At 43.3% G+C, this 22725-nt stretch overlaps 1 protein-coding gene across 1 annotated transcript in view; it reads right to left on the bottom strand.

Annotated features, from left to right (window-relative positions):
• The window catches only part of PSD3 (pleckstrin and Sec7 domain containing 3), an 811466-nt gene that overhangs the window by 531223 nt on the left and 257518 nt on the right, over nucleotides 1–22725 (bottom strand). The gene's annotated exons all lie outside the window — the stretch shown is intronic.

Here is a 22725-nt window from a genome sequence, read left to right on the forward strand (position 1 = left end):
CCGAAGACTTCCTCATCGAGGAAGGTTTGATCGAGGTCGAGGTTGAAGATTTTGACCCCAAAGAAAACTGTGCTGGAGTTGAGGTCAGGGCATGAATGGGATTCAAGGCCTTAGGCAAAGGCCGATCCATTTCTGGACTCGACAACATCAATTGGGAAGTGTAATACAGCGGGCGCCCAACTTCGTAACCCTGTGACCGGTCGGGACTGGAATGAAACACGGATACGGCAAAATCGAAGCTCACAGGCTGAAGCCATGAGTAGGCCTCACCGTGACATTTAGATAAGAAACTAAATATATATTTTTTATGAAACGCGCAAATAAACACAGCGACCCTATAAAGAAAATATGCAAGCTGCAATGAGAGAAGGCACGAGTAGAACTAAGTCTAGCATAGAGCATCGAAACAAGTGGCTTGTCGGCTCCGCAGAAAACTGAGAACTGAGGAGATACGCGCCCTACGTGGGCGGGAAGGCACTCAAGCTTGCGCATTGTGGCAGTCGCAAACTTTCTTAAAGTTTTACAAGCAATTCTGCTTACAAGGCTTTCCGCATCCGGGCTCTGTGGATGACGTCACCCACATGTGAGAATATACTGCCTCCTTGTCCTTGGATAATGAGATGTTTGTTAGGTATAGTGGTGATTGTGAATGACAAAATTTAAAGACAATAAGATTTTATAAGTAAGATGGTAATAAACTGTAAGCCAATGGACAGACTTCAAGAGAGGGGTTATGTGATCACGTTTTGTCTTTTCGGTAATAAGTTTGATAGCTGCATTTTAAGCTAATTGCAGGCGGATAAGATCTTTGGAGCATGTGCCCTGTTACAGTGAATTACAGTAGTCAATTTGTGAGATTACAAGAACATGGATTAGAATATTAAGTGCTGATGAATTAAGGAGGCAAGAAATAAAACAGATCATGCACAGTTTATAGAAACAGCATTGCACAGTGAAAGAAATTTGAGGTTGATATGTTAATTTAAAATCTTTATGTTTGAAATGCATTTAAAATTGTAAATTGGGATCACAGCTGTTCAACCACCAGTGAAAATCTTCCTACTTTTCACCAGCACTTGCCTGTTTGTCACGAATTGCTAATCTTACTGTTTTTCTACTGTTTTTTACTGTTTTACCTGGACTTATTTTGTTGCTTTATTATTTTCTTTTAGTTTAATTTTCTTCCACCGCCGCCGCATAGCGGCGGCGCGCCGGACCCTCCCTCTTCAGTTTAATTTTCTTCCACTGCCGCCGCGCAGCGGCGGCGCGCCGGACCCTCCCTCTTCAGGTCAGCTGATGTCATTTATAATCGGGCTCCCTGCGGCGCGCGCCGAAGGAGCGCACATAAGGAGCAGGTCCTGCTCCTTGGTGCGCTCCTTCGTGCGCAAACTGAGGGCGCATCTTGTTTCATGAATACAAACCTATTTCATGTTTTTAAGCGCATCATTTCGCTTCAGTATATCATATTTTTAACTTTTTTTAGCCTTTGGTTTTCCTTTGGTTTATCATTTCCTTTTTCTAGTATTGACTCATCTTCTAAAATGTCTGGAACTCTATTTCAATATAGTATTCCTACCATTTGGGGCCATCGTCCTCCTAAATTCAGATCTTCAACTCAACTCCAGCCTTGTCTTTCAGAAATTCCTATTGTATCCACTCTTAATGAATCTCAAAATAATTGCAATTTAAAAATAGGCCTTATCAACGCTCGATCTATCAAGAATAAATATCATCTAATAAAAGATTCTATCACCATTCAACAATTACATATGCTTTTTATTACTGAAACTTGGCTTTCTGACGGGGAGGAAGCTTATTTATCATACTGCTGCCCCCCAAATTATAATTATTTTTATAATCATCGTTCAAACCGTAAAGGAGGTGGCCTTGCCGCAATTTTTCAATCCAATCTAATTAATCTTAAAGATCAATCTAATGGAAATTCTGCTATTGAATATCTTGAGCTTGAACTTAATTCTAACATAAACTTCAACTTTCTGCTGCTATATGTTCCTCCACCTGTATGTCAAAATAAAATCACTTTACTTCAAGAGATCATTTTCGACTTTTGTTCATCCTCAATATTCCCACTAGTTCTAGGTGATTTTAACATTCATTTTGACAATTTCTCAGACAACAATAATCAAGACATATTAAATTTGTTTAGTTCATTAAATTTAGTCCCAAAAATTGAAGGCCCAACGCATTCAGCAAATCATACATTGGATATGATTCTTGCTCCCAATTCTCATTATATTAATTGCTCCACCCCCTTAATTAATCCAGTACCTTGGTCCGACCATTACTTTATTTCTATAAATATAGCTTTTCCAACTCTAAAATCTCATAAAAAGCAAACTGAACCTAAAATAATTTCATTTCGCAATCTCACTAAATTAGATGATATTGACATAGCACCTTTTTTCGACCCATCAACCATAGAAGATATGCCAACCACAATTGACGATCACCTTTCCTTTTGGAATTCTTCCCTTACCTCTTTTCTTGATACTAAGGCTCCAAAAATCTCTAAAATGATCTCAGCACGAAAATTATCTAATCCATGGTTTACACCAGAATTACACCTAATAAAAAAACAACTCAGAGCTTTGGAACGAAAATGGCGTCATTTTAAGACCCAAAAGAATCTTTTAATCTTTAAAGAACAAGCTGCTATATACAAATTCAAAATCAACCAGTCTAAGAAAAAATTTTATACAGACAAAATTAATAAAGCTAAAAATTCTTCAGCTCTATTTAACATTTTAAAATCTATCTCATCCCAAAATACAAAACAATCCATAAAACAGACACCGCTTTTAAAAGCACAAGGTTTAGCAGATGCTTTTAATCAAAAAATTTACAACATCCGAAATACTTTTAATTCTAATATAAGTAATAATAACTTTATAGATCATTCTGAAGATCATCTTTTTTCTGCTAAATGTTCAAATTTCAAACTCCCTTCACTTAATGATATTAAATCTCTCATGTCACAAATAAACTTAAAGAGCTCTGGATCGGAAATTCTACATCCATTTTACTTAAAAAAATTTTTTCATCTTTTAGGTCCATTTATTCACTCCATTATTCTAAAAAGCTTACAATCTGCTACAGTACCTATGATTTGGAAAACCGCTACTATTATTCCTCTACTTAAAGATCACAAAATCAGTATAAATGATCCATTAAACTATCGCCCAATCGCTAATATCGCTTTTTTAGCAAAATTGACAGAAAAATTTATATTCAATCAGATTTCTGATTTCATAGAATCCACTAATGTATTACACCCCAATCAGACAGGTTTCCGCAAGCACCATAACACAGAACATTCCCTTATCGGCTTAATAAATAACATTCACTATTTTCTGGATCATCACAGATCTGTAGTCTTATTTTCTCTGGATATTTCTGCAGCATTTGATACTATAGATCATGACTTACTTCTCAAGAGATTAGAATCAATAGGTTTTCGTGATCAAGTCCTTAATTGGTTTTCTTCTTATCTTACCAATCGAACCTCTCATGTCAAATTCAACAACGAAGAATCAGAAGAATATACAACAACCTTTGGCATCCCTCAAGGTTCAATCCTATCTCCCCTGTTATTCAATATTTATCTTGCACCATTATTGAATCTGTGCCAGTCTATAGGATTCACTGCTTTTTCATACGCAGATGATATACAGTTAATTCACCCATTTAATCCTGAAAATTACGACGACATCAAATCTTTAAATGAAAAACTCAAACAAGTTCATAATTGGCTTAATAATAATAAATTATCATTAAATATAAATAAAACAAAAGCTATGATTTTTAACTGGAAAAGAGATATCGGACTTAATTCTCCTTTCCTCCTTAACAATAAACCCATTGAAATCGTCCCTAAAACGAAAATACTAGGCGTAATAATTGACGATAGTCTGGAATTTAAAGATCACATTAATAATCTTGTTAAAACCTGCTTCTACAAATTGCGCTTAATTCGATCTCTTTCTAAATTTCTCGAACTCAAATCTCGCAATATCTTAATTCATTCTTTGGTTATATCAAAACTGGATTATTGCAACTCTTTGTTGCTCAATATTACCCAAAAGCAAAAACGACAAATGCAAATAGTTCAAAACTCGGCCATAAAACTAATTTATGATGCCAAGAAATTCGATCACGTCACTCCACTCTTTAAAGACGCACATTGGCTTCCAATTTGCCAACGTATACAGTTTAAAGTTTTACTACTTATCTATAAAAACTTGATCTTTAAAGAACCACAATGCATTTCTAAGATGCTAATTCCCTATTGTTCTGCACGCTCTCTCAGATCATCTTCCCAAAACCTATTAGTAATTCCATCTTTGAAAATTATAGGCACCCGTAGATTGGAAATGTTTTCGGTAGTCGGCCCCCAATGGTGGAACTCTTTGCCCCAATATATAAAAAACGAAAAAGATGTTCCTTCTTTTAAGAAATCTCTTAAAACTTATCTTTTTAAAAAAATTTTTAATACATAAAAATAAAAAACAAATTCTCCCATTTTTAAAAAAAAAAAAAAAAAAAATTTTTAATTTTTCGTTTCAAGTATTTTAATACCTCCTTGATGTTCTATCCTTAAATGTATTTCTCTTTTTATGATATGTAACTTTAACCTCCCTTTCCTCCCAATTGTTGTTGGTCCTGTCTAAAATTTAATGTTTATTTATTGTATGTTATTATTACTTTAATGAATTGTATGTTTTTATTATCTTACCAAATTGTATTTTAATGTACATCGCTTTGTATAATGATATAGCGATCCATCAAATATTTAATAAACCTTGAAACCTTGAAACATCATCCCTTCAAAGAAAAAAAAAAAAGACAGCTATATATCATTTTTAAAACTTTACTTGTTGTTTAAAGGGCAATCTTGAAGGTAGACCTTTTCCAAGTGTGCAACATATAAATTTAAAATATCAGGAATTATGGAGGCCTCCATTGCTTTCACTGGAAAAACTTCTGTTGAAATGCAAAATATGTTTTAGTCAGGGCAATAGTAGCTAACGTAAGAATGAAATGGTTAGGAATCCATCAAAGAGAAGTTCTCTTGTTCAAGGTAATTTCTATATTGTCAAGTACTTTGATCTGTGGGATGTTCATATAGAGTGAATCTATATCCAGAGTTACTAAAATGATAACTGAGACCAATGAAATGTGATGAGCTCTAATGTAATTTTATCTCAAGAATATAAGATTTTAAAAAAATAATCAAACTTTTACAAGGGTTCCAAAACCAAGCTGTTTGCTGATATGATTTTACTGGTAGTTTAGTCAGATATCTGCGTATTTTTGGTAGGGTGTAGATTGTCGAATAATAGAATGAGTTAGTCAGAAAATCTCTCTCTTTTATGGCAATATAACCTGCCTTAAAGGCCAAATCCACAATTTCTCTAATCTCCTTATGTAGCTCTATTGTGGAATTCTGATCTAATGAAATGTAGCATTCTGGGTCAAAGAGCTGCCTTTCTGTCTTACTAATGTAGTTTGCCCTTTTCATAACTACAATCCCCCCACCTTTATCAGCTCGTTCAATAACTATATTTGCTTGCTGTTTTATACCCATGAGGATCTTCTTCTCCATGCTTGTTTGAACGAAAATGTTATCACCACCAAAACAGAAAAGTTCTTGAAACTTTTGTACTCCCCATGAGAGGGGCGATTGGAAATTATTTTTCAGGTACAAGCTGGTCTCATGTAACTATTTTTAAAAATTCACCCAAACCAATAGCTCTTGTCTTAAATTAACTCTTGAGACACTTCATTTCTTTTTTTTGTTTTAAATAGATTTTTTATTAACTTTTTCAGAATAACAAAAATAACATATTCAACCGCCCCCTACAGGGCAATATCAACACTATTTCAGATGCACCACACAAAAAAAATCATATACAGATCCAACAAATCCACGCACCCCCCCCACCCCCCGCAAACATATAACCACCTAGGTCCTGATTCTGCAAAACGCATCTAAAGATAGATGTTTAAGATAGGTGTCCTTTGTAGAATGGTGCTCAGCAACGGTCAGCACTGTTTAGACGTCTAAATTTTTAGGCATCCTTTACAGAATCAGGTTTTAGGTGAGAGTTAGACGTCCAAACAATGTCCCTAATATTATATTATTTTATTATTATGACGTTATTAGAATGGCGATTTTATGGTGTTTTTCATTATAATTGTGATACTGGGAGTTGGATCTGTTTAATGCTTTTATTTATTTATTTATTTTCCATCAGAGACAGTGACTGGGTTTCGAACCAGCAACATTAGGATAGAAGGATGTAGGTTTAACCAGTTTGCTACACAGTGAGCTAGCAAGTTGCATAGCAATTGCAAAACTAGATCCTATAGGCATTGTAAAGGAAGTTAGGCACAGTTTGGACGTCCTTAATGCAATCTGCTAAATAGCTCTCTGGTTTTTTTATTTTAGCTTTATTAAGCTCAAAATATATTTAATAAGGCACCACATAAACAGGGCACATCAAAACAGATATATTGCATGCAAAACCTTCTATTTTTGTAGACAAACAGAAATGCTATTTGCTAATTAGAGGAAAAGATCCATTAACTGAAGCACAGCACATGAAAAACACAGCTTTATGTTTCTTGCTAAAAAGCTACCCTTTTCCCCTGATTAAACAGTGCTCCAATCAGCTCATTCTTGAAAGCAAAGAAAGCACATGTAAAAAACATATAGATTTCATACATAACCATTTGCAAAAGGGTAAAAACATAAAAAATAGATACAGACCTTAGCATGGCTTCTACTTCATTGCAAATGGAAGTGTGCAGCTGCACAATACTGACCTCATTGTGAGATCATCAAGGTGCACCTGCAAGTTAGAATGCCACAATTAAAATGTGTGCTGGGATTTGAACCCATGACCTCTGGAAGATAAGCATAGGGCTTTTACCAGGTGATCCACAGCTGCTTCCTTTTGGTTGTGAGGGTTCCTAACAAGAAAGCTTAGTGATCCTAGCCATGTGAAGGTGAAAATACCTGCGAGCATAGTTTAGCAGATCCCTGAGCTATCATATCAGATGTGAGGAAGAACGATATTAGTGTTAACTGCTGCTGCTCAAAGGGTAAAAGCCCTGTTCCCATCTTCCAGAGGTCATAGGTTCAGCAAAAAACTTGCTTCTGCCATAGTGACCATGCTGAGGCAGGTGGGAGTTGAAAGAAGAGGTCTGAAGGTTATGGGGGTTGGGAGCTGGGGAGAGGAAAAAAGGATATAAATAGGAAGACACTACTAATAGGAGTTGTTAATATGCCATATGTTGACTGGGGTACCCCTATTGCGGGATCTCCTAGAAGATCCTGGATTCTCTACAAGAAGAACTGTTCTAGCAGTTGGTAATATAAACCATGCAGTATGGGGCCTTACTGGACTTGGTGCTTACAAACAGGTAAAGTATTTCTCATGTTATAGTGGGTTAAGACAGGTATAGAAAAGACTTATTTGAAAGTGAAGGTTCTAAACTTTGTCCAGATGGGGGATTATGTCAAGGAATTGTTGTCTGGATGGGAACATTTGAAAGAAGTAGGAAAACTGTGAACAAAACTGAAAAGAGCTATTGTAAGGGCAACAAACCATTTTGTAAGAAAAGTAAGAGGAAAAGAAAGCCACTTTGGTTCTCAAAAGTAGTAGCTCAGAAGGTAAGGAAAAAGAGATTAGCTTTCATAAACTACAAAAGATCGAAGAAAGATCAAGACAGACAAACATATCTGGAAAAGTTAAGAGAGGCTGATCAAGTAGTCAGGAAAGCAAAGATGTAAATGGAAGAAAAAAATAGCAGATATGATAAAACAGGACGACAAAGACATTTTTTTCAGTGATAAGAGGAAGTCCAAAATTGGCATTGTGAGACTCAAAGATTAAGGGGAGGAATATGTAGAAGTTGATAAAGATAAGGCTGAATTGCTTAACAAATGTTTCTATTCTGTGTTCACAGCTGAGGTGCCAGGAGCAGGACCACAGAAAACTAAAGCAAATAGGACTGGAGATGTGGTAGACCCTGATCGATTTTCAGAGCACTATGTTTTTATGCAGCTCGCTAAAGGTGGATAAAATGATGGGGCCAGATGAAGTACATCCAAGGATACTGAGAGAACTTAGGGAAGTTCTGGCAGCTCCACTGACTAGAGAAGCATTGAAAAGATAAGAGTCAGGAGTGGTACTGGAGGATTGGAGAAGGGCGGATGTGGCTCCTCTCCATAAAAGTCGAAGTAAGGATTTTTGTGGTAAGTAAATTAATGGAAACACTTTTAAAATATAGAATGGTGACATTTCTGTAATTCAATGGATTACAGGATCCGAGACAACATGGCTTCCCTAGAGGCAGGTCTTGCAAAATAAATCTGATCATTTTAATTGACTGGGTGACAAGAGATTTGTCGCTCTTAAGCCTATCAATCTGCCTGCATACTTCTTCTAGACTGACTTGTCAACATTGTCAGTTTCCTGTCTTCCCCTCCAGTGTATAGCCTCTTTGGTAAATACAGACGCAAAAAATGTGTTCAGTTTATCAGCGATGGCTTTGTCCTCCTTTAGCACTCCCTTTATTCCATTATCATCCAACGGTCCCACTGCTTCCTTTGCGGGTCGTTTCCCCTTAATATATCGAAAGAACGGCTTTAAGATTTTTGCCTCCTTGGCTATTTTTTCCTCATAGCCTCTTTTGGCTCTTTTTACCGCTTTATGACACTTGCGTTGATGCTATTTGTGCTTTTTCCAGATGAATGACCAGAAAAAGAGCTCCTCAAAACCAGGGTTCATATGTTGCCCAACCTGCAAAAAGAATATGAGCACGGCGGATGCCCATGAGGTCTGTGTCCGATGCCGGGAGAAGCACACCTCATGGCAGCCTGCCCACTCTACCTACAGATGTCTCCGAGGGTTCGCAAGCACAGACTGCACGCTCTCAGGGACTTCCTGGAAGACCCCCAGGCAGCACAGGGATCAAGAAAAGCAATGGCCCGTGAGATCAGAGTAGCTCCTAACCTGCCTGCCTCAGGACTCTCCAGACTGCCCACCCTGCACTCGTCGGAAGTTGAGTCCTGCCAATTATCAGCAGCAGGAAAACCCTCCAACACGGCTTGTGCTGCCCCAGCTGAAGTCCGCCAGACGGTAACTGAAAAACAGGCTACCCCAGCTCACCTCGAGGTGCAAGAGCGCTGATCCTAAACCCACGGCTTCTCCTCCTAACCCCACGGCTTCTCCTCCGGCTGCCATGTAAAGCAGCACTCTCCCCACAGCGGCGAAAAGCATCGGGGCCAGCACCAACGCCGCTGGACTCCAACGTCAGACCGGAGCTTCTCCCGGAAGTCCTTCTGCACTGCAATGGAGATCCACCCTGCAAAGGCCTTCCCAGCAACAGCCGATGTCGAGCAGTGCTCCATCGCGCTCAGCGCCAGCCTTGCAGTGACCATGCTGCAAGCCCCACCCACAAATGCTCAAGAGTCTCCTGGCACTGCCCCCCTTAAAGAGACAGCGCACACACAATTTCCTCTGTTCCAGCCCAGACCTCCAGCAGGGAATGGAGCAGAGGAAGAGGTACACAGCCAGGTGAGCCAAGCACAGAAGCAACAGGTCCCCCCTCTTCAGAGTCGTCAAGCCCGCAATCACCGCAAGCGTGACAGATGCAGGAGGCACCACAGATCCTCAAAATCTCTAACCTACCACTAGGACTCCAATCTTCCAAGCGTGTAGGGCACAGCCACAACAAAACATGGCGGACTGCAGAGGATGCCATCACCCCAGCAGCAGCTTCTGGACCTGTTTTCCAGCCTCATCTCCTGACTCTTCACACCTCTGGTAACACCAGCATCCCCTGCAATGACCACTTCACCTATGCGGAAGCCCACTGGGTCGTCAGGCCGAACAAAAACAACCTCCTCACGATCACTCACATCAGAATCCCCAGACTAAGGGAACGTCTACTCGCCCCCAGACATGGATGACCATCAGGAGATGTCACACTCGGGGGTAACGGAAGACAAGGTACCCAAAACCACATCTTTTGAGCAACCCCAGGAAGACCTATCGTACCCCAAGTTCCTCCAAAAAGTGAGCTTGGCATTGGCACTCTCAACCCCGGCGACACTGGAAAGCTCCAACGAAGAAAGAGGCATCCTCAAATGTCTGGACACACCAAAGACCCCCAATGACCATACCTGTTCACAAGATGCTGCTAGACTGCCGATAAGATCTGGCAAACACCCGTCTTGGGCACGGCGGTCTCCAGAAAACTGGACCTAAAGTACCAAGTGCTACTCACACCGGGATTGAACAAACCTCAGCTCCCGCACCACTCTTATCATAGTGAAGTCGCCTCTGAAGAAAGCCAGAAGCTCCAAATCACATGCGAATGAACCACCAGGAAAAGAAAACAGAACCCTGGACACAGTGGGGAAGAAGGTATATCACGGAATCCTTCTGAATACCAAGATAAACGCCCACCTTTTCCAACTAATCTTCTACAACAATGCTCTAGTGAGAAAAATGGAAGAAGCCATCACCTCACTCCCACCCGAATGTGTCTCCACCTTGACATAGTAACATAGTAACATAGTAGATGACGGCAGATAAAGACCCGAATGGTCCATCCAGTCTGCCCAACCTGATTCAATTTAAATTTTTTTTTTTTTTGTAATTTTTCTTCTTAGCTATTTCTGGGCAAGAATCCAAAGCTTTACCCGGTACTGTGCTTGGGTTCCAACTGCCAAAATCTCTGTTAAGACTTACTCCAGCCCATCTATACCCTCCCAGCCATTGAAGCCCTCCCCTGCCCATCCTCCACCAAACGGCCATACACAGACACAGACCGTGCAAGTCTGCCCAGTAACTGGCCTAGTTCAATATTTAATATTATTTTCTGATTCTAAATCTTCTGTGTTCATCCCACGCTTCTTTGAACTCAGTCACAGTTTTACTCTCCACCACCTCTCTTGGGAGCGCATTCTAGGCATCCACTACCCTCTCCGTAAAGTAGAATTTCCTAACATTGCCCCTGAATCTACCACCCCTCAACCTCAAATTATGTCCTCTGGTTTTACCATTTTCCTTTCTCTGGAAAATATTTTGTTCTACGTTAATACCCTTCAAGTATTTGAACGTCTGAATCATATCTCCCCTGTCTCTCCTTTTCTCTAGGGTATACATATTCAGGGCTTCCAGTCTCTCCTCATACGTCTTCTGGCGCAAGCCTCCTATCATTTTCGTCGCCCTCCTCTGGACCGCCTCAAGTCTTCTTACGTCTTTCGCCAGATACAGTCTCCAAAACTGAACACAATACTCCAAGTGGGGCCTCACCAATGACCTGTACAGGGGCATCAACACCTTCTTCCTTCTACTGACTACGCCTCTCTTTATACAGCCCAGCATCCTTCTGGCAGCCGCCACTGCCTTGTCACACTGTTTTTTCGCCTTTAGATCTTCGGACATTATCACCCCAAGGTCCCTCTCCCCGTCCGTGCATATCAGCTTCTCTCCTCCCAGCATATACGGTTCCTTCCTATTATTAATCCCCAAATGCATTACTCTGCATTTCTTTGCATTGAATTTTAGTTGCCAGGCATTAGACCATTCCTCTAACTTTTGCAGATCCTTTTTCATATTTTCCACTCCCTCTTCGGTGTCTACTCTGTTACAAATCTTGGTATCATCTGCAAAAAGGCACACTTTTCCTTCTAACCCTTCAGCAATGTCACTCACAAACATATTGAACAGGATTGGCCCCAGCACCGAACCCTGAGGGACTGCACTAGTCACCTTTCCTTCCTTCGAGCGACTTCCATTAACCACCACCCTCTGGCGTCTGTCTGACAGCCAGTTTCTGACCCAGTTCACCACTTTGGGTCCTCAGCATCATCCAACAGGAGTACCGCATCAGGTTTAAGCTGGCCCCTCCATGCCACCCATCGAAGAGACACAAAAAGCGGGAACCCCTGCCTCATCTCATCCTAGAGGAGGTCCAGTCCCTGATACAAGCAAAAGTCATAGAACCAGTGCCCCCAGCAGAACGTAACCAAGGTTTCTACTCACAATACTTCCTCATCCCAAAGAAGACAGGCGGTTTCAGGCCCATCCTAGATCTGCACTACCTCAACCAGTATGTCAAGGAAAAATTCTGCATGCAATCTCTAGGATCCATCCTTCCCCTAATCCAGAAGGACAACTGGCTGCCATCCCTAAACCTACAGGATGCTTACTCACAAGTCCCCATCCACGAAAAGCACAAGAGGTTCCTGGTCTTCACTGTCCACGACCAGCACTACCAATACTGGGTCCTCCCATTTGGACTCTCATCAGCCCTAAGTCTTCACAAAATGCGAAGCAGTCACAGCAGCACACCTCTGCAAACAAGGTATGCATATTCCCATACCTCGACGACTGGCTTCTAATAGGAACCTCAGCAAACGAAACAGCAGGAGCAGTCAACACCACTATCAGCCTGCTACAATCACTTGGCTTCCTAATCAACCTCCAAAAGTTGCATCTGCAGCCAACACAATCCCTGGAGTTCACTGGGGCAAAGATCTGCACAGCCATCAGCACAACCTTTCTACCTACCCCAAGAGGCCAGACGATCCTCACCCTCACAGAGCACATATCTCCTCCAAGTGAACCACAGCAAGGACTCTGCTGCACTTCCTGGGACACTGTGCAGCCTCCGATTATGTGATTCCCCTCGCCAAGTTACACATGTGACCTCTCTAGTGGCATCTCAAGAAAGGTTGGAACCAACACTGCCAACCCCTGACACACAAGGTAGCCATCAACCAGTTGGCTAGAGTCACCCTGAGCTGGTGGCAGGGGCAACAGAACATCAACAAGGGAAGCCCCCTCCGGCCAGCATTTCACCAGCTCACCCTCATAATGGATGCATCCAAGGCCAGATGGGGAGCACATCTCATGCACTTGCGCACCAAGGGCTGCTGGTCATAGTCCGAGGCGAAGTACCACATCAATCTCCTAGAACTCCAGGCCATCGGGAAGGCGCTGAGAGTCTTTGCCCAGTGGATATCTAACAAGACTGTCCTTATCCAGACGGACAATCAAGTGGCGATGTTTTATATCATCAGGCAGGGGGGCACAGGCTCCCTCCCCCTCTGCGGGGAGGCTTACAGAATTTGAACGTTCGCTCTATCTATCCATCAATTGCAATCTACAGGCAACCTTCCTGCTGGGCATACACAACACCCTGGTGGACAGCCTCAGCTGGACCCACATGAATGGTACCTCCACCCAAGGGTAGCAAATGACCTATTCAAAAGACGGGGCAACCCGGAGCTAGGCCTCTTTGCCAGCGAATCCAATATGAAGTGCCCACGTTTTTGCTCCAAGTGACCATCCCAGTCCAGTCTGTGCTCCGACGCATTCACAATCCACTGGGGATACTAGCTGCTATACGCATATCCCCCCAAGCCTCTTATCTATAAGAGGATAGGAAAAATCATGCAGGATGGGGCATTGATAATCCTCATCACCCTGCACTGGGCCAGACAGTCATAGTTCCCCTTCCTCCATAGCTTGGCAATGCAGCCACTGGTGGGCCTTCCTCACAGACCAGACCTCATCATACAGGACCAGGGAACCACGCTGCACCCAGACCTACAAACACTAGCCCTAATGGCCTAGATGTTGAAAGGATGACCCTAGCCCTACATGACCTGACGCAAGAGGTCGCAGAAGTCCTGCTAGCAGCCAGACGTCCAGCTACCAGAAAGTCCTACATGCTCAAATGTAGGTGCTTCGAAACATGGTGTTCAACAGCACAGCTGAACCCCTTTGCATGCCAAATCCTGTTGATCCTCCAGTACCTATTACACCTCTCAACCAGAGGCCTCAAGTCAAGATCCATCAGAGTACACCTGAGCGGCATCTCCACCTTCCATGACAACATCGACGGAGGGGCCCTGGCAACACATGCCCAGGTTTATGAAGGGACTTTAAAACCTCCATCCTGCTCTGAGACCTCCACCACCTCATGAAATACCCATTTGAATCCGTGGAGGAGACAGACTCCAAACTCATCACCTGGTAAACCATCTTCCTCACAGCCATCACATCAGCCAGGCACATCAGTGAACTGCATATCCTACCTACACGTAGTTCAGCCATGACCACGTCTTACTCAGGACTCACCCCAAGTTCCTTCCTAAAGTGGTCTCCCCCTTCCACCTCAACTAGGCAATCGTGCTTCCTTCTTTTCACCCAGAGCCACATACCAACCAGTTGGAACAGTAACTCCACACCCTTACTGTACCTGAGTGCTGAAAATATACCTGCTGCACACTCAACCTTGGTGCAAGTCCTCACAACTCTTTGTCTCGTGGGACCCCAACAAGAGAGGTGCTCCAGTCAGCAAACACACCCTCTCCAGCTGGATATCGGACTGCATCACATTCTGCTACAAGAAGACCTTAAACTAACAAGCAAGGCCACAGCACACCAGCTCTGAGTTGTATCAACCACAGCGGCCAACCTACACTCCACCTCATTTAAGGACAGCTTATGTTCTTATCTGTAAAGCAGCAATATGGTCCTCCAGACACACCTTCATCAGACACTACTGCCTGGATCGCCCACTACACACCACAAATGACTTTGGGCTAACAGTCCTCCAGACAGCACAATTAACTCCCAACCCCGCTAAAGACAGGAGGTCGACAGCCAAGCCCTCCTCCACAGAGAAGCCTGCCTGAGCAAAGACTACCTCAGTAAGACTGTGCTAAAACTATCACAATAAGGCCGGGCTAAGACCCCGAGAGTAGTCAGTTGACCACTGTTAGCAAGTTTTATTGTAAAAAAAAAAATCAAAACCCATATATAGTAGCCTAAATGCCCTGTTGGCACCGAGGTTTCAAGGTTACATTCCTTAAGTTCTCTTCAGGAAAGAGTTTTGTTGACTAAAATTAAGTTCATATCAACAAACAGAACCTTCTCATTTCTCATCCTTTAAAAATAAATAAATAAACAAATAAAATATAAAGGTATGAGCCAATTAAGAAGTACAGCATCCTCATCCTACCACAGCAGCACAGATCAGGCAAATAAATTAATCACCCTCCTATGCCCCGTAGCTAGGGAGGCACCAAGGGTGGCTGACTCATCCTGCTTGTCCATGGAGAACGTGAAGTTACTTACCTGTAACGGAGGTTCTCCGGGACAGCAGGATTAGTCAGCCACACTATCCCGCCCTCCTCCCCATGCGGATGATGTTGTGATACACTCCACAAGACATAGCTAGAGACAATTGAGGCCACATTGTTGCAGCATGGGTATATAAAGGGGTGCCAGCACATGCTCAGAGGGAGCTACTAAAAGCCTTCCTCTGAGCTCTGGGAGAGCAAATCCACTTTCAGGGCCGTCGAATGACATCACCAAGGATGACTGACTGATCCTGCTGTCCCAGAGAACCTCCGTTATAGGTAACTTCACTTTCTCTGTTAACTAATTAAACTGGAGTCTACTGGTTTCATCTGTTATCATAATTTTCTCAAATATAACCATCTTTCTGACTATAAAAATATGTTTACATCAGAAAGATAAGAATTCAGTCTTAATCAGACAAGTTATAAACCCTATTTTCACCTCAACAAGACTAGATAATTACAGTAATAATGCACATTTTCTCACAAACTATTAACAGATCTAGTCCATTTTCTGTTTTGCATCAGTACTTCTACTAAAAGTACTTAAAATCAGAGCAATTGAAATACACCGTCTCTACCCTCCCGATAATAATTTTCTGCAATAAGCTCTCTTTGCACTGTTCAAGAGGCAAGAACATGCAAGAAGGCCCTGTTTTGCAAATGCCATCATAAACACAATAGCTCCTGGTTTGTGCACCCATCCAGTCATCACTTACTGAGTTGAGCCCTGATGAGAAGGGGAGAAGCACCCAGACACAAAGGAGCCCATAGAAGCAGGCAACATAGAAACCTCTAATCAGTCTTGATAAATTTCACAGCCACATGTCTGGCCTTTACACAGCAGCACTGACCCTTGGAGGCTGAGCTCCTTGAAGACTGTACCACAAGAAGAGAGAGAGATCATGGAAGAGGAGACAGACAGCACACTCATTAAAATATTATGTAATGTTAGCCTAGCCCATTGCTTCTGGAATAATCAACTGCTTTCTGATCAACACTTACCCCCTCTTTTACAAAACTGCAATAGCAGTTTCTAGTGTGGGGAACTATGCTGAATGGCCTGCGCTACTCCTGACACTCATAGGAAAATGAGCATCGGAAGCAGCGTGGGCCATTCAGCATGGCTCCCCATGCTAGAAACTGCTATCGCAGTTTTGTAAAAGGAGGCTTTAGTGACCACATTTAAATTCCTTCAGCAGCTGTAAAAGTAAGGGTTCAATTTTTCCCAAATGCTTTCACGCATCAGAACACCATTTCCTTTAAAATTAAGGAGTAGAAGAGTACTCCCACTAGCAGTGCACAGTGTTCTTCAGCATACCACAATCTCTTTCCAAACTGACAGAACGCAAAATTGTTTTACTCTCCTAGATATAACCTTTCACATATCAGATTTTTTTTTTGTAATATATTTTTATTGAAAGGTGGTAAAGAGAACAAATACATGTACTACATGCCAAGCCATTCACTTTCTTTCTCTGCTGATACCAGGTCAGAGATAGACAGATGAATTCACACCATAAGACATTATTTTTTATTACTCTGTAAAATAAATTCTTAAAAATAACAATATTTAAAAAAATAAGTTAAGACAGAGTGAATATGAATCTTCAATCTCATCTAAAGAAACAACCAAGTTGATTTATTTGTAGATATCTTCTGTTTTTCAAAATTAGCGATGTAAAATATAGTGAAATGTGTTCATTTATATATAATGTTCTCCCTAGGGCCTTTTAGCCAGGCGCTCTGCCAGGCTAATTTAGATGAGAGCCCGGCTGCCATCTATCGTGAATCCTGCCGCTGCTGCTCAACATTTTTTAAAAAAAACAAACAACACACTTCTCACCGGCTTGGAGATTTCCCGCCTTAGCCCATAGCGAACTCATGCTTCGGGGCTCTAAGGTGTGTGTGCCGGCTTCCCTTCGAAACCGGAAGTTACGTCCCGGGGGGAGGAGAAGAGAAGGGAAGCCGGCACATACACATTAGAGCCCCGAAGCATGAGTTCGCTACGGGCTAAGGCAGGAGACAGGTCAACGACATTGGGAAGCTTACAACTTGCTGCTTTTACTTGCTTCGGGCCTTCATTGCTGCCGGGTCCTGCCTTTCTGTTTTCACGAAGGCAGGACCCGGCAACGAGGAAGGCCCGAAGCACGAAAGAGCAGCAAGTTGTAAGCTTCCCAACGTCGCTGACCTATGGAGGGAAGCTTGCGACTCTGCTGATGGGAGGGATGGGAACAGAAATGCTACTGCTGCACCCAAAGGAGGGGAGGGGGAATAGAAATGCTGCTGCACCCATTGGGGGAGGAGAGGGGGAAGAGAAATGTTCTGCTGCTGCACCCATATTTTTTTTTTTTTGGGGGGGGGGAGAAATGCTGCTGCTGCACCCAATATTTTTTTGGGGGGAGGGGGAAGAAAAATGCTGCTGCTGCACCCAATTGGGGAGGGGAAGAGAAGTGCTGCTGCTGCAGCACCCAATTGGGGAGAGAGAGGGGAGATGGAAGACCAGGGAAGGGAGAGGAGAGGAAAGAGATGCCAAGACCATGGGAGTGAAAGAAAGGAGCTACCAGACCATGGAAGGGAGGAGAGATGTCAGGGCATATAGGAGGAGGGGGAGGATGCAGATGCCAGACCAGGTGAAAGTAAGGAGAAGAAATGTCAGATAATGGAGTGGGAGGGGGAGATGGAAGGAGAAGAGAGAGATGCCAGGGCAGTTTGTGGTTCTGGGGAGATGCAAAGAGATCTATCTGAGGAATTCCCCACTGTGAAAAAATGTGACCAAGAGACGAGGAATTGAGTGGGTTGCAGAAGACGACTCAATTTGTTCGCCAAACAGTTTTTCGCCCCTTGGATGTAAACAGCTTTCAGGAAGGTGTTGTGGAGGATTGCCCAGTCCCAAACTTTCAGAGCTTCTTGACAAAGGGAGAGAGATCCCGTTCCTCCCTGCTTGTTGACATAGTGCATGGCGACTTGGTTGTCTGTTCGGATGAGGACTTCCGTGTCGTGAAGATGTTCAAAACCTTTGAGAGCATTGAAGATTGCTCTGAGTTCCAACAGATTGATATGACACTGTTGATCCATGCTGGACCAGTGGCCTTGAGTACAGAGACTGTCGAGGTGAGCACCCCAAGTGTAGGTCAAAGAATCTGTCATGAGGACCTTCTGATGAGGTGGCATCTGAAATAGTAATCCTCTGGAGAGATGGAAGAGAGCAACCACCAGCAGAGAGACTGGCTCAACGAAGGAGTGACTGTAATGTGTCAAGACAGTAGATCGCAAGCCTGCGTCCACCGAGATGCCAAGGTCCACTGAGGAATTCAGAGGTAACGTCTGGCAAAAGGAGTCACGTGTACTGTGGAGGCCATGTGACCTAATAGTACCATCATGTGTCTTGCTGAGAGTGAAGAGCGGGAAGACACTTTGTGACAGAGCTGAAGAAGAGCATCCAGACGTTGTTGAGGAAGGAATGCTCCGAGTTGGATAGTGTCCAGAACAGCTCCGATGAACTGTAGATTCTGAGAGGGCTGAAGTTGGGATTTGGGAAAGTTGATTTCGAATCCCAAGCTTTGTAGGAACCACGTAGTCCATTGGGTTGCTACAATAACCCCCTGAGATGTGGAATCTTTGATAAGCCAGTCGTCTAGGTAGGGAAACACCTGAAGACTATGGTTCCTTAGAGCTGCTGCTATTACTACGAGGCACTTGGTGAACACTTTGGGAGATGATGCCAGGCCAAAGGGTAGCACTCTGTATTTAGAATGCAGATTCCCACCCGAAATCTGAGGTACTGATGGGAGGCCGGGTGAATGGGGATGTGAGTGTAAGCCTGGGGAAAGTGCTTGGGGAAAAGCATGAGATCTTGAGAACATAACCAATCGTTCTGATCTAGAAGGGGATAAAGGGATGCCAGGGACAGCATGCAAAATTTTTCTTTAACTAAAAATTTGTTGAGAGCCCTGAGATCCAGAATGGGTCGCAGATCGCCCGTCTTCTTTGGAACTAGGAAGTAACGGGAGTAAAAACCCCTGCTCTGCTGTTCCAATGGAACTTCCTCGATAGCACGGAGATGAAGCAGAGCTTGAGCTTCCTAAAGAAGAAGGGCGGTCTGGGATGGATTGGAAGGATAGTCTCTTGGAGGAAGCTCTGGTGGAATTTGAGAGAAATGAAGAGAGTATCCTTCCCTAATGACTGACAACAACCAGAGGTCGGAAGTAATGGTCTCCCATCAATGGTAAAAATGATGGAGACGACCTCCTATGGGGGGAAGGGAGGACAGAGTCAGAACGATGGAGGTTATGCTCTGTGTGAGACAGTCAAAAAGGCTGAGCAGCTTTAGGTGCAGAAGGTTGAGGTTTCTGTTGCTTCTGCTGTTGTTTCTTGGCGGGTGCTTGAGTATAAGGAGTCGCCCTTGCAGGATAACTCCTCTAGAAAGTTGGAAAAGGTTGAGAAGGCTTTGCAGGAGCTGGTCTGACAATGGAAGCAAAAGATTCTTCATGCTCAGACAACTTCTTGGTGGCGGCCTCTATGGATTCATCAAAGAGGTCATTGCCTTCACAAGGAATATTAGCCGGACAATCCTGAAGATTAGGGTCCATATCAATAGTGCGAAGCTAGGCAGCGCATCGCTACTGAGAAAGCAGTAGAAGAAAGTTCAAAGGCATCGTAAGATGACTGGAAAAGATGTAGTCAGAGTTGCGCCAAGGTAGCACCGAGTTCCAGAAACTCCACATGTCTATGTTCATCTAAGTTCTTCATAAAACTTGGAAGATGGTCAATCTAAAACTTCAAATAAGTCGTGAAGATGAAATTGTAATTTAGGACTCTAGAGGCCATCATGGAATTCTGGTAAAGGCGACGGCCAAACTTGTCCATGGTCTTGCCCTCTCTTCCAGGAGGTACTGTGGCATATACTCTAGAAGGATGGGTCCTCTTTAATGAAGATTCCACAAGAAGGGATTGGTGAGAAAACTGTGAATTCTCAAATCCCTTGCAATGTAGTGTTCTATACCTCGATTCCAATTGATCTGGAAAAGCAGGTATAGCATAAGGAGTCTCTAGATTTCTTTTGAAAGTTTGAGACATAAGCCTATTAAGAGGAAACTTTAGGAACTCTGCAGGAGGCTGAGGCAGATGCATTTCCTCTAAAATACTCCTTAGAATATTTAGAACCAGCATCCAATTTAATTTCCAGGTCATCAGTCATTTGACGAACAAAGGAGGAAAAAGATAATTGATCTGCTAGAGCCTGGCCTCGAGAAGGACTCGATGGCCTCAAGGCACCTCGAGAGGAGAAGGAAGGCGAAGCCGCTCTAGAGTACTAGTAACCCAAAGAATACACAGACTTGGAGGAGACATTGGAATCAGCTGAGTCCTCGGGGTCTGGAAGTGGAGACCTCAATCGAGGGGTTGGAGGCCTCGAAGAGCTGGAAGGTCTGGATTGAAGCCTGGACGAGGAAGGCTTTTCTGTGGAAGAAGACCTGCGCCTCGATGCATGCCTCGAGCAACCTGCCCCACCAGTCAGTCAACGAAAATAAAAGAAGTATTTTTTTGTTGTTTTTTTTAACAGAAAATAAAGAAATGAACACAGCGATTCGCAAAAGAAGTAATACAAACCGCAGTGAAGAGAAGGCACGATGCAACGAAGTTTCACAAAGAGCTTCAAAGACAGACTTCTCGGCTCCGCGCAAAACTGAGAACTGAGGAGACTCGCCCTGTGCTGGACGGGAAGGTACTCGCGCATGCGCGATGCGGCAGACTCGAAACTTCAACGTTTCTCCATGCAAGTCTGTTTGCGAGGCTGTCCGCATCCGGGCTCCGTGGATGACGTCACCCAAATGTGAGAATAGGTTGCCTGCTTGTCCTGGGATAACAGCAGTATACTGTACTGCAGGGGTGCCCAAATGGTCAATTGCGATCAACCAGTAGATCGCAAAAGCAATGCGAGTTGATCGTATTGCCTTTGCAATCTTTTTCTTCCTGCCTTCCCGAGCTAGGCCAGGCGCGTACAAGCGCCGGACTCACAAGACTTCACCTCTGACATCAATTCTGACGTCGGAGAGGAAGTTCTGGGCCAGGTTGTTTTCATCCACTTCAGGTTTATACAACTCCTCCACAGTAGCAGAGGCACATTTTTCATCTGAACTTTCAGCACATTGTGCTGCATATGTGCAAGGATGAATTGGAACTGGATTCTCTGAGTCATGAGGAATGGGTTTAATTGCTGACGAGCAATCAGGATACACAATTTTTGATTTATTCCTCTTTGTGAATCCAGCAATTTTTGTCATGCAAAAATAACAGTCTGAGTGATGATTTGTTGGTTCATGGCACGCCACACCATGGGTACAGCGAAAGGCATCTTCTTCCATTTCCCATTCAGCCACTGTGTTAATCTGAAATAGCAGACAATGCAGCACACATGAGGTGCCCACACTTTCATCTTAGTCGCCAACTTTACAGCCAAAATAATGCTTGAATGCACGTTGAAGTCTGCTGGACAGATTCTTTTATCTTGTGCGACTGCACGTACGCTCCGGCGACTTTCAACAAGTCTCAAACCTTAAAACGTGCCACGAAGGTAAGGGGGAGGGAGGGAGATAGATAGATTAGGGTAGGTAGGAAAGAGGAAGGGGGCCGCGCGCATTCCCTCCCTTAACTGTGGGGGACAAGGCCATTTACCACTCTACAGGGTGAGCACCTTTCTCCCCCTCCACCGTTTTGGCGAATTACCTGTGGCTACTCGCGGCTAGCCGTGGGTAACATCCACTGTGTCATTCTCTAGTTCAGAGCTGGGTGCAGAACTTGGCAGGGAGGGGGCTGGGTGCAGAACTTGGCAGGGAGGGGGGCTAAGTGCAGAACATAGCAGGGGAGGGAACACTGGGTGCAGATCCTGGCAGGGCATGACACATGAATATTAAGCACCCATCTTATATTCGAGTCAACCATTTTTCCTCCTTTTGGGGGGGGGGGGGAATGGGGGGCTTATATTAGGATCGACTTATATTCGAGTATGTAAACCATTAACTCCATGCAAACTAACAGCTGACCTCCCCATCGACCTGAACAAGTAACCAACTCTAATCTTCATCTTCCCCACTAGTAATCCACTCCCATCCTCTATTTCTTCCCTCTGCCTCCTCTATTTAACGTCCCCCAAATTGTAATCCCTCTGCATCTACTGTGTAAACATCCCCTAAAATTGTAACTCCCCTGCATCTACTGTGTAAGCGTCTCCCAAATTGTATCTTCCTGGAAATGTCCAGCTATCTTATACTGTAATCCGCTTAGAACTGCAAGGTACAGGCGGAATAGAAGTCACTAATGTAATGTAACTTTCACCAATTTTCACTCAATTTTGATATATAAAAATATAAGGATAAATATTTTGAACATCTCCTCAATTAGGGGTCTACCAAAATCTTTTGTTGTTAGGTGTATTCCACAGTAGAAAGAGTCTACTGCTGCTGCCACGTCTGTCCTTCTGTATGCATCTATCAAGGCTCCTTTCAATGATGAAATTTGGAAGAAGTCTTTTC

This window comes from Geotrypetes seraphini, chromosome 1 (genome assembly GCF_902459505.1).
Source record: "Geotrypetes seraphini chromosome 1, aGeoSer1.1, whole genome shotgun sequence".
Taxonomy (NCBI): Eukaryota; Metazoa; Chordata; class Amphibia; order Gymnophiona; family Dermophiidae; genus Geotrypetes; species Geotrypetes seraphini.